Raw genomic sequence first — 14684 nt, forward strand, 5'->3', positions numbered from 1 at the left:
ATGGATATCGAAGAACCAAATAATAATATAAAAATAAAAAATAATTAAAAAAAACGTCATTACCTTTTAAATCCTATTAAACAGATCAGCAAGTGTCTTACTGAACGATTTAACTTTTGAATGAATCGTTTGAATGAACGACTCAATGACTCACTCATTAAGACGGCCACCTGCTGCCACTTACTGGAGGTTTCAGAGCGCCGACTGCTTATCATAGGTTCACCACACGGAATTTAATTATTAAATGATCGTGCTTCTTCGAAGTTCTTCCAACGTTGAGGCCAACACAGCGGTAAATAACTAAACTACATTCATGCACAGGCTTATCACCTTGTTAGTTGTAGTGGGTGACACAAGCGTTACCAAACTATAATCACTAACGTAAAACATCGGACTTGTACATCGCTGTGATAATTGTTTTTCTTTGGTGATGTATTAATGACTCAGCAGCATCGCCTGTATCAAAAGAGAAATAATTTCATCTGATGTTTAATAAAATAGACCAGCCTATGGAATGATTTTTGTGCCATAGTTAAACAAACAAATCCAGCATTTTGCAAACAAACACGATCTGATTTGCAAAGGAAAACACGACTTGCAAACAAACAGAAAGCGATGTGCAAATGCAGTTCAGGCAGACGTTCTCACAAATGCAGTTCTCTTCCAAAACAGCAGATTTCAGGCATGTAATAATTCACTCATCTCACAAACCAGCAGCCATCACCCTGTAGCCCAAGACTGGTTTCCCACTGAAGCAGGGCTGAGCCTGGCCAGTACCAGCTAACAAAAAAAGGTCCCCAGAACGTCCCCTAAATGGCCTCCGCGAACGTCCCCCGGACGTCCATGTGTAGGGTCCTCTTGACGTCCCGCGGACGTCCTCAAAGACGTCCTCCGGACATTCACGGGGACGTTCACAGGACGTCAAGCGGCCATTCAGGACGTTTATGGGACTTTCTATTTACCAGCGTTTTATTCGATTTTATTTTGCATTTCGGGAAACCAAAGTAAACAGACACGTAGGAATTGTAACGAACAAAATATATTTATTTTATTTGAACAACTGTAAAGGTGATGTGCTGTTTTCATGGGTGTTCGTGTGTGTAAACCATGGTGTACGCGCAGGCCCTGCTGGAGCTGTGTGTGCGCCCACACGCGCGTCTCTGGAGAGGGGGTAAAATCTTTCCGTGGCAGGGGCAGCTGCCAATGATACCTGTCACTGCTTTACGTGACGCCCGTTTCACACATACTCCGTGTACAGTGCGTGTGCGGTGCGTGTTGCGTTGCGTGTGCGTTGCAGGAGCCCCACACCCTGTAGTCCTTTCACATATGCTGCGTTTGCAGTCCGCAACTGATCCGCTTTTACATACACAAACACAGCATTTATTAATGATTTTTTATTTAAAATCCAGAAGTTGTTACTGATCATAGCTCATCAGAATTGCAATTCTCTTTGTTTAATCTTTCTGAGTAGACAGGTTAATGTAGGCTACAAGCCTACATTTAAACAACATTTTATTAAATTCATTAATTCATATTTATATATAAATATACTTTAGATTTAGCTCACACAAAAGGCAAAACATTTAAACATAGGTTATAGCCTAAAATCATAAACATTTTAAATTAGAAACTTAGAATAGTCTATTCAAAAACAGCCGACTCTCGTTTTTTCTTTCGTTTTTACACCCTTTTAAAAGAAATCCTGCAGGTCAAAAATAACTTTGCATTTCACCTCCAAGAAAGTACGAGTGCTCTCCATTATGGCACATTTTTTTACCTAAATACCAGGTAAGGTGTCGTTTTGTTGCTTTACTTGAGAAAAAAAGCCATGTGTTGACTTTGAAACAAGAGTATATTTTAAATGATATGCATCCGATTTGAAATTACTAGATTTTCGCGTCAGTACATGTTTATTTTAATGCGAAAAATGTTCTATCACTTTAATGCAGCAACGCAGCGCAGCAAAAAATAGACTCGGTACGAAAACGATCCGTGCACTGCTGCAGACGCAACGCACCTGGAACGGACTGACGGACCGCATCCGCGTGCAGTGTGAAAGCTGTAATCCGTTAACATGGGTACGGAAAAAAATACGCAACGCACACGCACTGCAGACGGAGTATGTGTGAAACGGGCGTGACACTGTTTTACGTGCCTGGCACTGGATCAGCCAGTGTTTTACGTGCCTGACATCCGACCGGTCACCGCTAGTAGCAGCTGCCTCGCGACCTGTCAGCTTTATTCGCGTCTGTCACTCCATCGGTCCCGGTTAGATGGGCCTGTCACGCGATTCGTCAGCGTTATTCGCGTCTGTCACTCCATCGGTCCCGGTTAGATGAGCCTGTCACGCAATCCGTCTGCGTTATTTGCGCCTGTCACTCCTCCGGTCACGGTTTGATGAGCCTGTCACGCATTCCGTCCGCGTTATTTACGCCTGTCACTCCTCCGGTCACGGTTAGATGCACCAGTCACGCGCTCCGTCTGCGTTATTTGCGCCTGTCACTCCTCCGATCACGGTTTGAGAGAAGGGGTTCAATCTTCAACTGGCTGGGAGGAGCCGCCACTGGGTGGTCATGTGACCTGTCAGTGGGTGGTGGGAGCTGCCAGTCTTATTCTGGGTGGTCACGTGATCTGCCGCTGGGCTGCCAGTCTCAGCCGTTGCTGAGCTATGAGTATAAAATGTTCTCTTTCACTCTCGCTGCATGGAAATACAATATTTTAATATCATAAATATAATCTTAGGAATCTATTATTTTGTATGATTGATGATTTAGACTGGTTTCTCACTAATAAGGCAGTCAAATGTGCGTGATCATGACTGGGTGCTGACGCTTGACTGGCCACGTCCAACCAGCGGCTGTCGAGCTACGAGTATAACGCGTTCTCTATCACTGAAACTACAATGAAATGCATACTTTTATTATTGTGAATATAATTTTAGGAATCCATTATTGTGAATGATAGACGTTTTAGACAGGTTTCTCACTAATAAGGCAGTCAAATGTGTGTGATCATGACTGGGTGCTGACGCTTGACTGGCCACGTCCAACCAGCCGCTGTCGAGTATAACGCGTTCTCTATCACTGAAACTACAATGAAATACATACTTTTATTATTGTGAATATAATCTTAGGAATCTATTATTTTGTATAATTGATGATTTAGACTGGTTTCTCACTAATAAGGCAGTCAAATGAGCGTGATCATGACTGGGTGCTGACGCTTGACTGGCCACGTCCAACCAGCCGCTGTCGAGCTACGAGTAGATAACGCGTTCTCTATCACTGAAACTACAATGAAATACATACTTTTATTATTGTGAAAATAATCTTAAGAATCCATTATTGTGAATGATAGACGGTTTAGACGGGTTTCTCACTAATAAGGCAGTCAAATGTGCGTGATCATGACTGGGTGCTTAATGACGCTTGACTGGCCACGTCCAACCAGCCGCTGTCGAGTATAACGCGTTCTCTATCACTGAAACTACAATGAAATACATACTTTTATGATTGTGAATATAATCTTAGGAATCCATTATTGTGAATGATAGACGTTTTAGACTGGTTTCTCACTAATAAGGCAGTCAAATGTGCGTGATCATGACTGGGTGCTTAATGACGCTTGACTGGCCACGTCCAACCAGCCGCTGTCGAGCTACGAGTATAACGCGTTCTCTATCACTGAAACTACAATGAAAAACATACTTTTATGATTGTGAATATAATCTTAGGAATCCATTTTGTTGAATGAAAGACGTTTTAGACTGGTTTCTCACTAATAAGGCAGTCAAATGTGCGTGATCATGACTGGGTGCTTAATGACGCTTGACTGCGTCCAACCAGCCGCTGTCGAGCTACGAGTATAACGCGTTCTCTATCACTGAAACTACAATGAAAAACATACTTTTATGATTGTGAATATAATCGTAGGAATCTATTATTGTGAATGTTAGACGTTTTAGACGGGTTTCTCACTAATAAGGCAGTCAAATGTGCGTGATCATGACTGGGTGCTTAACAAAGCTTGACTGGCCACGTCCAACCAGCCGCTGTCGAGCGAAACATTCGTTTTAAAGGGGAATTTCCAAATATTTAATTTGTCTGTTTTAATGCGGGTCACTATTTTATATCATCTGTATTAATCATTTTCTTAACAAACGTTAGCCTATATAGGCTATGCAAGTTTTTTTTTAATGGCTATATTTTATTGTTGTTTAATTATTTTCATAAAAAGGCTAATAACGAGAGAAAAAAAATCGTTTCTTAAAGTATAATTAAAGAGGAAATTGTGAGTTAGGCAATATCATATGAATGCTATTTTCCACAACAAAATGTTACAGGTCAAAGTTGTCTTTCTTTCTTTCTTTCTTTCTTTCTTTCCATTTATATATATATATATATATATATATATATATATATATATATATATATATATATATATATATATATATATATATATATATATATATATAATACATTTTATTTATAATGCACTTTATATTAAACAAAATCTCAAAGTGCTAATATATATAATGGATTCAAACAAAGTATAGTGGATCTCTCAGCAAAGTTTTGTTCTCGAATAATCCACCGTTTTTGAACGGCTAGTTAATAATTTAAGTGTGCCATAGCAGTTTTATATTTCATATAGCCCTGGAATAATTACTTTTTTCCACACATTTCATATTTTTGCAATTCAAATATTATTTTTAGAACACAAATCTAAAAATCTCATTACATTATTTGGGCAATTGTGATTATAGCAGGGGCGTAGCTTGGGGGGGGAGTGACGATTCTAAGGGCCCATGCACTTTTGGGGCTTCCAGAGATCATTTTTATTAGTAGTAACAGTACTAGTAGTAATTAAATATAAATTGTAAATGTAAAAAATCTACCAGAGTAACAAAAAAAAAAAAAAAAAAAAAAGATGTCTTATTTCTGCATTTCTGGCAAAAAATGTCTCCCCCCATTTAGGCTAGTATGGCTACTGCATGGTTCGGTGCTGTTCTGCGTTGGTGATCAAAACCGAGGCTACAGCGATAGATAGTCTATTCAATAGGTTTTTCACCACTGAAAATAAAAAGAATGTAGAACATCAAATAATCTAAAAAAAAAAATAATAATAAAAGAAAATAAAACGTTCCGCGGGCTTTGTTCACAGCTGCTGAGCGCGAATTCCAGCACAACGCTTCAGTTAACGGTCACAAAGTGCAAGATTAGATGTGTAAGTTAATTAACTAAACAGCTGTGACAGAGGGACAAGCGACAGAAACAATCAGTTTGCAAAGACTGTGTAAACCAAGGCTCAGCTTTGAGAAGGGAAATATGCAGGGGATATACACAACCGGTCAAAAGTTTGAGAAGGGTAAGATGTTTTTGTAAAAAGTATCTTCTGCTCACCAAGGCTACATTTATTTGATCCAAAATACAGCAAAAACATTATTAGTGTAATATTTTTAGAATGTTAAATATATTTTTTTCTAGTTGAATAGGCCCAAAAATATATTTAAATTATTGTGATCAAAGCTGAATTTATCCTCATTACTCCAGTCTAACGATACATAATCATTCAGAAATCATTCTAATATGAGGATTTGAAGGATTCCACAAACATTTATGACTATTATCAGTGCTGAAAACAGTTTTCTCAGGATAATTTCATGAATAGAAAGTTCAAAAGAACAGCATTTATCTAAAATATAAAGCTTTTGCAACATTAATAATGTCTATAATCTCACTTAATCATTTTAATGCATCCTTGCTGAATAAATCATTAATTCATTTATTTAAGTTCTTTCTCAAAAATAATAATAATAATTAATCAAATAATCCAAAAAAAAAAAAAGGTTATAGGCCTACACAACTGCTTTCAACATTGATAATAATCATTAATGCTTCTTGAGCAGTGAATCATCATATGAGAATGATTAGTGAAGGATCATGTGACACTGAAGACTGGAGTAATGATGATAAACTCAGCTTTGATCACAGGAATAAATTATATATTCCCATACTAGAGAAGTTATTTTACATTTGAATAATATTTCACAATATTATAGCTTTTTTTGTATTTTAATAACATAAATGCTGCATTAGTGAGCAGAAGAGACTTCTTTAAAAGCATTTTTAAAAATCATTACCATTCTCAAACTTTTGTTTGAGTAGTGTATAATTAATGGGCTGACAATGATTTTGGATCGCTATAGGTTGGCCTGTAGCCTATGTTTAGGGGGCCCAACCTCATATTCTTTCATATGAAATACATTATTTTATTATTGTGAATATAATCTTAGGAATATGTTCTTTTGTATAATAAACGTTTGAGAGGGGTTTCTCACTATTAAAGCAGTCAACGCGTTATGGGCCTTTCACACAGAACGCGGCAACGGCACCGCTGCGTTATACTCGTAGCTCGACAGCGGCTGCGGTTGGACGTGGCCAGTCAAGCGTCATTAAGCACCCAGTCATGATCACGCTCATTTGACTGCCTTATTAGTGAGAACCCCGTCTAAAACGTCTATCATTCACAATAATGGATTCCTAAGATTATATTCGCAATCATAAAAGTATGTTTTTCATTGTAGTTTCAGTGATAGAGAACGCGTTATACTCGTAGCTCGACAGCGGCTGGTTGGACGTGGCCAGTCAAGCGTCAGCACCCAGTCATGATCACGCACATTTGACTGCCTTATTAGTGAGAAACCAGTCTAAAACGTCTATCATTTAACAAAATGGATTCCTAAGATTATATTCACAATCATAAAAGTATGTTTTTCATTGTAGTTTCAGTGATAGAGAACGCGTTATACTCGACAGCGGCTGGTTGGACGCAGTCAAGCGTCATTAAGCACCCAGTCATGATCACACACATTTGACTGCCTTATTAGTGAGAAACCAGTCTAAATCATCAATCATATAAAATAATAGATTCCTAAGATTATATTCACAATCATAAAAGTATGTATTTCATTGTAGTTTCAGTGATAGAGAACGCGTTATACTCGACAGCGGCTGGTTGGACGCAGTCAAGCGTCATTAAGCACCCAGTCATGATCACGCTCATTTGACTGCCTTATTAGTGAGAAACCCGTCTAAAACGTCTAACATTCACAATAATAGATTCCTACGATTATATTCACAATCATAAAAGTATGTTTTTCATTGTAGTTTCAGTGATAGAGAACGCGTTATACTCGTAGCTCGACAGCGGCTGGTTGGACGCAGTCAAGCGTCATTAAGCACCCAGTCATGATCACGCTCATTTGACTGCCTTATTAGTGAGAAACCAGTCTAAAACGTCTATCATTCAACAAAATGGATTCCTAAGATTATATTCACAATCATAAAAGTATGTTTTTCATTGTAGTTTCAGTGATAGAGAACGCGTTATACTCGTAGCTCGACAGCGGCTGGTTGGACGTGGCCAGTCAAGCGTCATTAAGCACCCAGTCATGATCACGCACATTTGACTGCCTTATTAGTGAGAAACCAGTCTAAATCATCAATCATATAAAATAATAGATTCCTAAGATTATATTCACAATCATAAAAGTATGTTTTTCATTGTAGTTTCAGTGATAGAGAACGCGTTATCTACTCGTAGCTCGACAGCGGCTGGTTGGACGTGGCCAGTCAAGCGTCATTAAGCACCCAGTCATGATCACACACATTTGACTGCCTTATTAGTGAGAAACCCGTCTAAAACGTCTATCATTCAAAAAAATGGATTCCTAAGATTATATTCACAATCATAAAAGTATGTTTTTCATTGTAGTTTCAGTGATAGAGAACGCGTTATACTCGACAGCGGCTAGTTGGACGTGGCCAGTCAAGCGTCAGCACCCAGTCATGATCACGCTCATTTGACTGCCTTATTAGTGAGAAACCCGTCTAAATCATCAATCATACAAAATAATAGATTCCTAAGATTATATTCACAATCATAAAAGTATGTATTTCATTGTTATTTCAGTGATAGAGAACGCGTTATACTCGACAGCGGCTGGTTGGACGTGGCCAGTCAAGCGTCAGCACCCAGTCATGATCACGCTCATTTGACTGCCTTATTAGTGAGAAACCCGTCTAAATCATCAATCATACAAAATAATAGATTCCTAAGATTATATTCACAATCATAAAAGTATGTATTTCATTGTAGTTTCAGTGATAGAGAACGCGTTATACTCGACAGCGGCTGGTTGGACGTGGCCAGTCAAGCGTCATTAAGCACCCAGTCATGATCACGCTCATTTGACTGCCTTATTAGTGAGAAACCCGTCTAAACCGTCTATCATTCACAATAATGGATTCTTAAGATTATATTCACAATAATAAAAGTATGTTTTTCATTGTAGTTTCAGTGATAGAGAACGCGTTATACTCGACAGCGGCTGGTTGGACGTGGCCAGTCAAGCGTCAGCACCCAGTCATGATCACGCTCATTTGACTACCTTATTAGTGAGAAACCCCTCTAAAACGTCTATCATTCACAATAATAGATTCCTAAGAGTATATTTTTGATATTAAAATATTGTATTTCCATGCAGCGAGAGTGAAAGAGAACATGTTATACTCATAGCTCAGCAGCGGCTGAGAGACTGGCAGCCCAGCGGCAGATCACGTGACCACCCAGAATGAGACTGGCAGCTCCCACCACCCACTGACAGGTCACATGACCACCCAGTGGCGGCTCCTCCCAGCCAGTTGAAGATTGAACCCCTGCTGCGGTTTGATGTGACTGTCACGCGTTTTCCGTCCGCATTATTTGCGCCTGTCACGGTCCCGGTTTGATGAGCCTGTCACACATTCCGTCCGCGTTATTTACGCCTGTCACTCCTCCGGTCACGGTTAGATGCACCAGTCACGCGCTCCGTCTGCGTTATTTGCGCCTGTCACTCCTCCGATCACGGTTTGATGTGACTGTCACGCGTTTTCCGTCCGCATTATTTGCGCCTGTCACGGTCCCGGTTTGATGAGCCTGTCACACATTCCGTCCGCGTTATTTACGCCTGTCACTCCTCCGGTCACGGTTAGATGCACCAGTCACGCGCTCCGTCTGCGTTATTTGCGCCTGTCACTCCTCCGGTCACGGTTAGATGCACCAGTCACGCGCTCCGTCTGCGTTATTTGCGCCTGTCACTCCCCTGGTCACGGTTTGATGAGCCTGTCACGCATTCCGTCCGCGTTATTTACGCCTGTCACTCCTCCGGTCACGGTTTGATGAGCCTGTCACGCAATCCGTCTGCGTTATTTGCGCCTGTCACTCCCCTGGTCACGGTTTGATGAGCCTGTCACGCAATCCGTCTGCGTTATTTGCGCCTGTCACTCCCCTGGTCACGGTTTGATGAGCCTGTCACGCAATCCGTCTGCGTTATTTGCGCCTGTCACTCCCCTGGTCACGGTTTGATGAGCCTGTCACGCATTCCGTCCGCGTTATTTACGCCTGTCACTCCTCCGGTCACGGTTTGATGAGCCTGTCACGCAATCCGTCAGCGTTATTTGCGCCTGTCACTCCCCTGGTCACGGTTTGATGAGCCTGTCACGCATTCCGTCCGCGTTATTTACGCCTGTCACTCCTCCGGTCACGGTTTGATGAGCCTGTCACGCATTCCGTCCGCGTTATTTACGCCTGTCACTCCTCCGGTCACGGTTTGATGTGCCTGTCACGCTTTCCGACAGCGTTATTTGCGAATGAGAACTCGCGCGCACTGTGAGAAGTTCTGTCTCTGTGCGCTCATTCGAAAGCACGCAGACGTCTCACAGCGCGCAAAAAATGTGTTCTCTTTCAAGTCTTGCGCTTGAACAGACAAACTCTAAAAGTATGTCAACATGTCCATCTTGATGAGTATTCAAGCAGACATATTCTGTATGCCTTAAGTGAACATTATACTGTCGAGAAAGACGACAACTATCCTTGCATTAGGTGTTAAAGGGGCAGTAGCCTTTACTGCTGTCTGTCAAACAAAAGATAAGGACATCACTCCCTGCTCTTGATTGGATAGCTTTTGTAAGTTTGATAAGGATTAATCTTTAATTTAAACAGTTAAATATGCAGTTATTTTACATCTGATTATTTATTCAATTTCTCTACCTAAAAACTAATGTTAGACCTACCTGGAAAACCTAAAATGCATAGTTTATTTTATTAGTATCTTTGCTCAGTAGTATTTATTTGTGCTGCTGCTTGTATTTAAGTTATTTGTTCTTATTTTCAGTTATTTGTTCAGTCTTCAGTGTCACATGATCCTTCTCAAATCACTTTGATATGAGGATTTGAGCTCAATAAACATGTATTATTATCATTAATGGTGAAAACAGTTGAGTAGCCTACATTTTTATTTAGGATTATGTAATGAATAGAAAGTAAAAAACACTTCCCATTTTTGGAAAACGTATTCAACCAGGACGCATTAAATGCATGAAGTGACAGTATACACATTTATAATTTTGCAAAAGCTTTATATTTTTATTGATCTTGAATGTAAAGCTTTTGCATTATAAATGTAGGCCTAGGCTATCTTTAACCCTCTGCCCGATGAACACATGCACGTTTTCCCCTTAATGACAACGGAAACAACTCACAGTAGCCTACTCCGTCATTTTTATCCATACAGAAAAATGCAAGACATTATTATACACTATAAACTGTCTACTTTTATTTGTGTATATTCACAACAAAGGCCGTGGACTCGTGGATCATTGTTTTGCCAATCTTGTTCCATGTCAGCGTTCCAGTTTTTAATTTCAAAAGCATTTCTAAATTCAGTTCATATTTACAACAAACGAAATTCCAAGCCAAAAAAAAATAAAATAATTTGAGTTACCACCATGCAAATGCAACCTTTATGTGATGGTAGGCTAAAAAAACTAAATGTTCTTAACTATGCACATATACGATTTAGTGTGACAAAGGAAGAGAGCCTATAGGGAGCGCGGAGCAAAACCTAGTGTTGGGGTTAGTTGTATGTTTTAACACTTTCTACACATGCCAGGGGCCTGTACTATGATGGTGGTTTAACAAACTCAGGGTTACAGGATTAGTTTTGAGTTGACAAAACCAAATCAATCTATTCAGGCTTTGTTGGTCCCATGATGCTGATCATCAGCTTTCTCTGTCAACTCAGGCTTTGTTAGCTATGACATCAGCAGTCAACAGCCAATGTGGATCAGTGGATCAGTGATGTGATATCGGTAGTGAACAGCCAATCACATGCTGTGGATCAATGATGTGACATCCATAGTGAACGGCCAATCACATGCTGTGGATCAGTGGGTGACATCTGTAGTGAACAGCCAATCACATGCTGTGGATCAGTGGGTGACATCCGTAGTGAACAGCCAATCACATGCTGTGGATCAGTGGGTGACATCCGTAGGGAACAGCCAATCACATGCTGTGGATCAGTGGGTGACATCCGTAGGGAACAGCCAATCACATGCTGTGGATCAATGATGTGACATTCGTAGTGAACAGCCAATCACATGCTGTTGAACAGAGATTCACTTCTCACCAGATTGAGTGAGATTCATTTCTCTCTTCTGCGGAAAGAGGACAACTTAAAGAAAAAAATATTATATGTCAATGCAAGTAAAAGTTATGAAGTTAGTTTAGTTTATATAGAGAGAGAACTGAACATTTAAACTCATTAAATCTTTTTTTAATAGCTTTATTTATTTATTTTAAAGCTTATTTGCATTACTTTTATATAGGCTATTTATATTAATTTTAACAAAGTGCCTATTAATGATTGATTAACTAAAATGATAAATGTGTAATTGATTACGGGTATAATAATTACCTAAATTATATATAAATTATTACAAATAATAATAATAATAATTATAAATAAGCATTGTTAAAAGCCAGATGCTTTAGTCTTTAAAAACCATTTGCTATGTAATGACCTTTAATTTGGAGCAGAAACAGGGGAGTGGCTTTATTGCATCAGAGGTGTGTCACTTTACTCACAGCGGATTGGTCCAATTTCAGGTTGAGATCTCTTATCCAGAACATAACCTGCCCTGGAGCAGGTTAGCTATGGATCATAAGTTATGGAGATGAACACAGCTAAAAGCCAAACCACTTTAATGTACCTAAAACCCAGGTTTGAAACTAAAACCCACACAAACTAAGCTTAAACATATCTGGCCAGCCAGCTAAACCAGCTTCATGGTATAGGCCACAGGATGATGAAACTTATTGTGTTTACTAGTTGCCATATCAATATTATTTAGAGAAAAAAACAGTGCCAAAATTAAATATAAAAAAAATCACGGTTAAAAAAACGCCCCTAGATATTATATTCTATATATTTTTTACTCTTTTGAGCCAAGAAACAAGGGTGAATAAAGACTCAGAGTCAATTTATTAAAAAAGATTCATTATGTTTTTAACTATGATGTGCTGTATATAGCAGTGTGTTTGTTGTCAAACTCAAAAATGTGTATTTTTAATGAGTAAAAATGCCATTATTTTATTATAAAATGTTAAAAATTGTATTTTTTGTTAACAAAATATTTTAGTTTGTCTTGTATATTTTTTGATTGTATGATAACATTTTAAGCTGTTATTTGGACGTGTTACAATGTACCTTACCTAGGGGTACGTTGTCACATTTCACTTCCATTCTTTTGGGGTATGTCAAGAAAAAAGCATAGGCTACACCTAATGAAACAAAACCACATACTTGTATTATAGGCTACGTGTGAAATGAACCCCAAGTGGATTTACTGAAACTAAATAAATGACTGAAAGTCGAAAAGCGTTAGGTTCCCCACGCTTCCCTATATTAATTATCTAATGTGGATAAATGCATAATTTGATGTATTGCTTAGTTAGCAAAGTAAATATATAAACCACCCCCATATGTGTGACAGGAGCATATAGAGGTGACAGAACGCGTGACACGAGCATATAGAGGTGACAGAACGCGTGACAGGAGCATATAGAGGTGACAGAACGCGTGACAGGTGCATATAGAGGTGACAGAACACGTGACAGGAGCATATAGAGGTGACAGAACGCGTGACAGGTGCATATAGAGGTGACAGAACGCGTGACAGGAGCATATAGAGGTGACAGAACGCGTGACAGGAGCATATAGAGGTGACAGAACGCGTGACAGGTGCATATAGAGGTGACAGAACGCGTGACAGGAGCATATAGAGGTGACAGAACGCGTGACAGGTGCATATAGAGGTGACAGAACGCGTGACAGGAGCATATAGAGGTGACAGAACGCGTGACAGGAGCATATAGAGGTGACAGAACGCGTGACAGGTGCATATAGAGGTGACAGAACGCGTGACAGGAGCATATAGAGGTGACAGAACGCGTGACAGGAGCATATAGAGGTGACAGAACGCGTGACAGGAGCATATAGAGGTGACAGAACGCGTGACAGGTGCATATAGAGGTGACAGAACGCGTGACAGGAGCATATAGAGGTGACAGAACGCGTGACAGGAGCATATAGAGGTGGCAGAACGCGTGACAGGAGCATATAGAGGTGGCAGAACGCGTGACAGGAGCATATAGAGGTGACAGAACGCGTGACAGGAGCATATAGAGGTGACAGAACGCGTGACAGGTGCATATAGAGGTGACAGAACGCGTGACAGGTGCATATAGAGGTGACAGAACGCTTGACAGGTGCATATAGAGGTGACAGAACGCGTGACAGGAGCATATAGAGGTGACAGAACGCGTGACAGGAGCATATAGAGGTGACAGAACGCGTGACACGAGCATATAGAGGTGACAGAACACGTGACAGGAGCATATAGAGGTGACAGAACGCGTGACAGGAGCATATAGAGGTGGCAGAACGCGTGACAGGAGCATATAGAGGTGACAGAACGCGTGACACGAGCATATAGAGGTGGCAGAACGCGTGACAGGAGCATATAGAGGTGACAGAACGCGTGACAGGAGCATATAGAGGTGACAGAACGCGTGACAGGAGCATATAGAGGTGACAGAACGCGTGACAGGTGCATATAGAGGTGACAGAACGCGTGACAGGAGCATATAGAGGTGACAGAACGCGTGACAGGAGCATATAGAGGTGACAGAACGCGTGACAGGAGCATATAGAGGTGGCAGAACGCGTGACAGGCTCATCTAACCGTGACCGGTGGAGTGACAGGCGCGAATAACGCTGACGAAACGCGTGACAGGCTCATCTAACCAGCGCGAATAACGCTGACGAAACGCGTGACAGCCTCATCTAACCGTGACCGATGGAGTGACAGACGCGAATAACGCTGACGAAGCGCGTGACAGGCCCATCTAACCGGGACCGGTGGAATAACAGACGCGAATAAAGCTGACAGGTCGCGAGGCAGCTGCTACTAGCGGTGACCGGTCGGATGTCAGGCACGTAAAACACTGGCTGATCCAGTGCCAGGCACGTAAAACAGCGACAGATTTAGTGCCAGGCACGTAAAACAGTGTCAGGCTGACGCCGCATTCACACGGAGCGTAGGCGTTAACGCTTCCCATTTACTTTGAATGGGTGACATCATCCGTTGCCGAACTGAATTGTGGGTTCCGTCGCGGCGCTTCACTCGCGTTGCAAGCGGCAGAAGTTGAAGAATTCTCAACTTTTCAAGCGCCAGCGCAGGCGTCATCCAATCAGATCGCCGTATGCAAATATCCTACAGCAGACGCTAGCCAATTGC

General features: G+C 40.8%; 1 protein-coding gene across 3 annotated transcripts in view; it reads left to right on the top strand.

Moving 5' to 3' along the window:
• LOC137089058 (guanylate-binding protein 1-like) overlaps window positions 1–14684 on the top strand; it is a 32525-nt gene that overhangs the window by 5760 nt on the left and 12081 nt on the right. Inside the window, exon 1 of one of the 3 annotated variants that reach the window (XM_067452500.1) lies at window positions 154–292. The exons of the other annotated variants lie outside the window; for them this stretch is intronic. The gene's annotated coding sequence lies outside the window, so the exon portion shown is untranslated. Of the gene's footprint in view, window positions 1–153; window positions 293–14684 lie in introns of those variants that run through there. 3 annotated transcript variants of the gene reach the window in all.

Source organism: Pseudorasbora parva, chromosome 9, assembly GCF_024679245.1.
Source record: "Pseudorasbora parva isolate DD20220531a chromosome 9, ASM2467924v1, whole genome shotgun sequence".
NCBI lineage: Eukaryota > Metazoa > Chordata > Actinopteri > Cypriniformes > Gobionidae > Pseudorasbora > Pseudorasbora parva.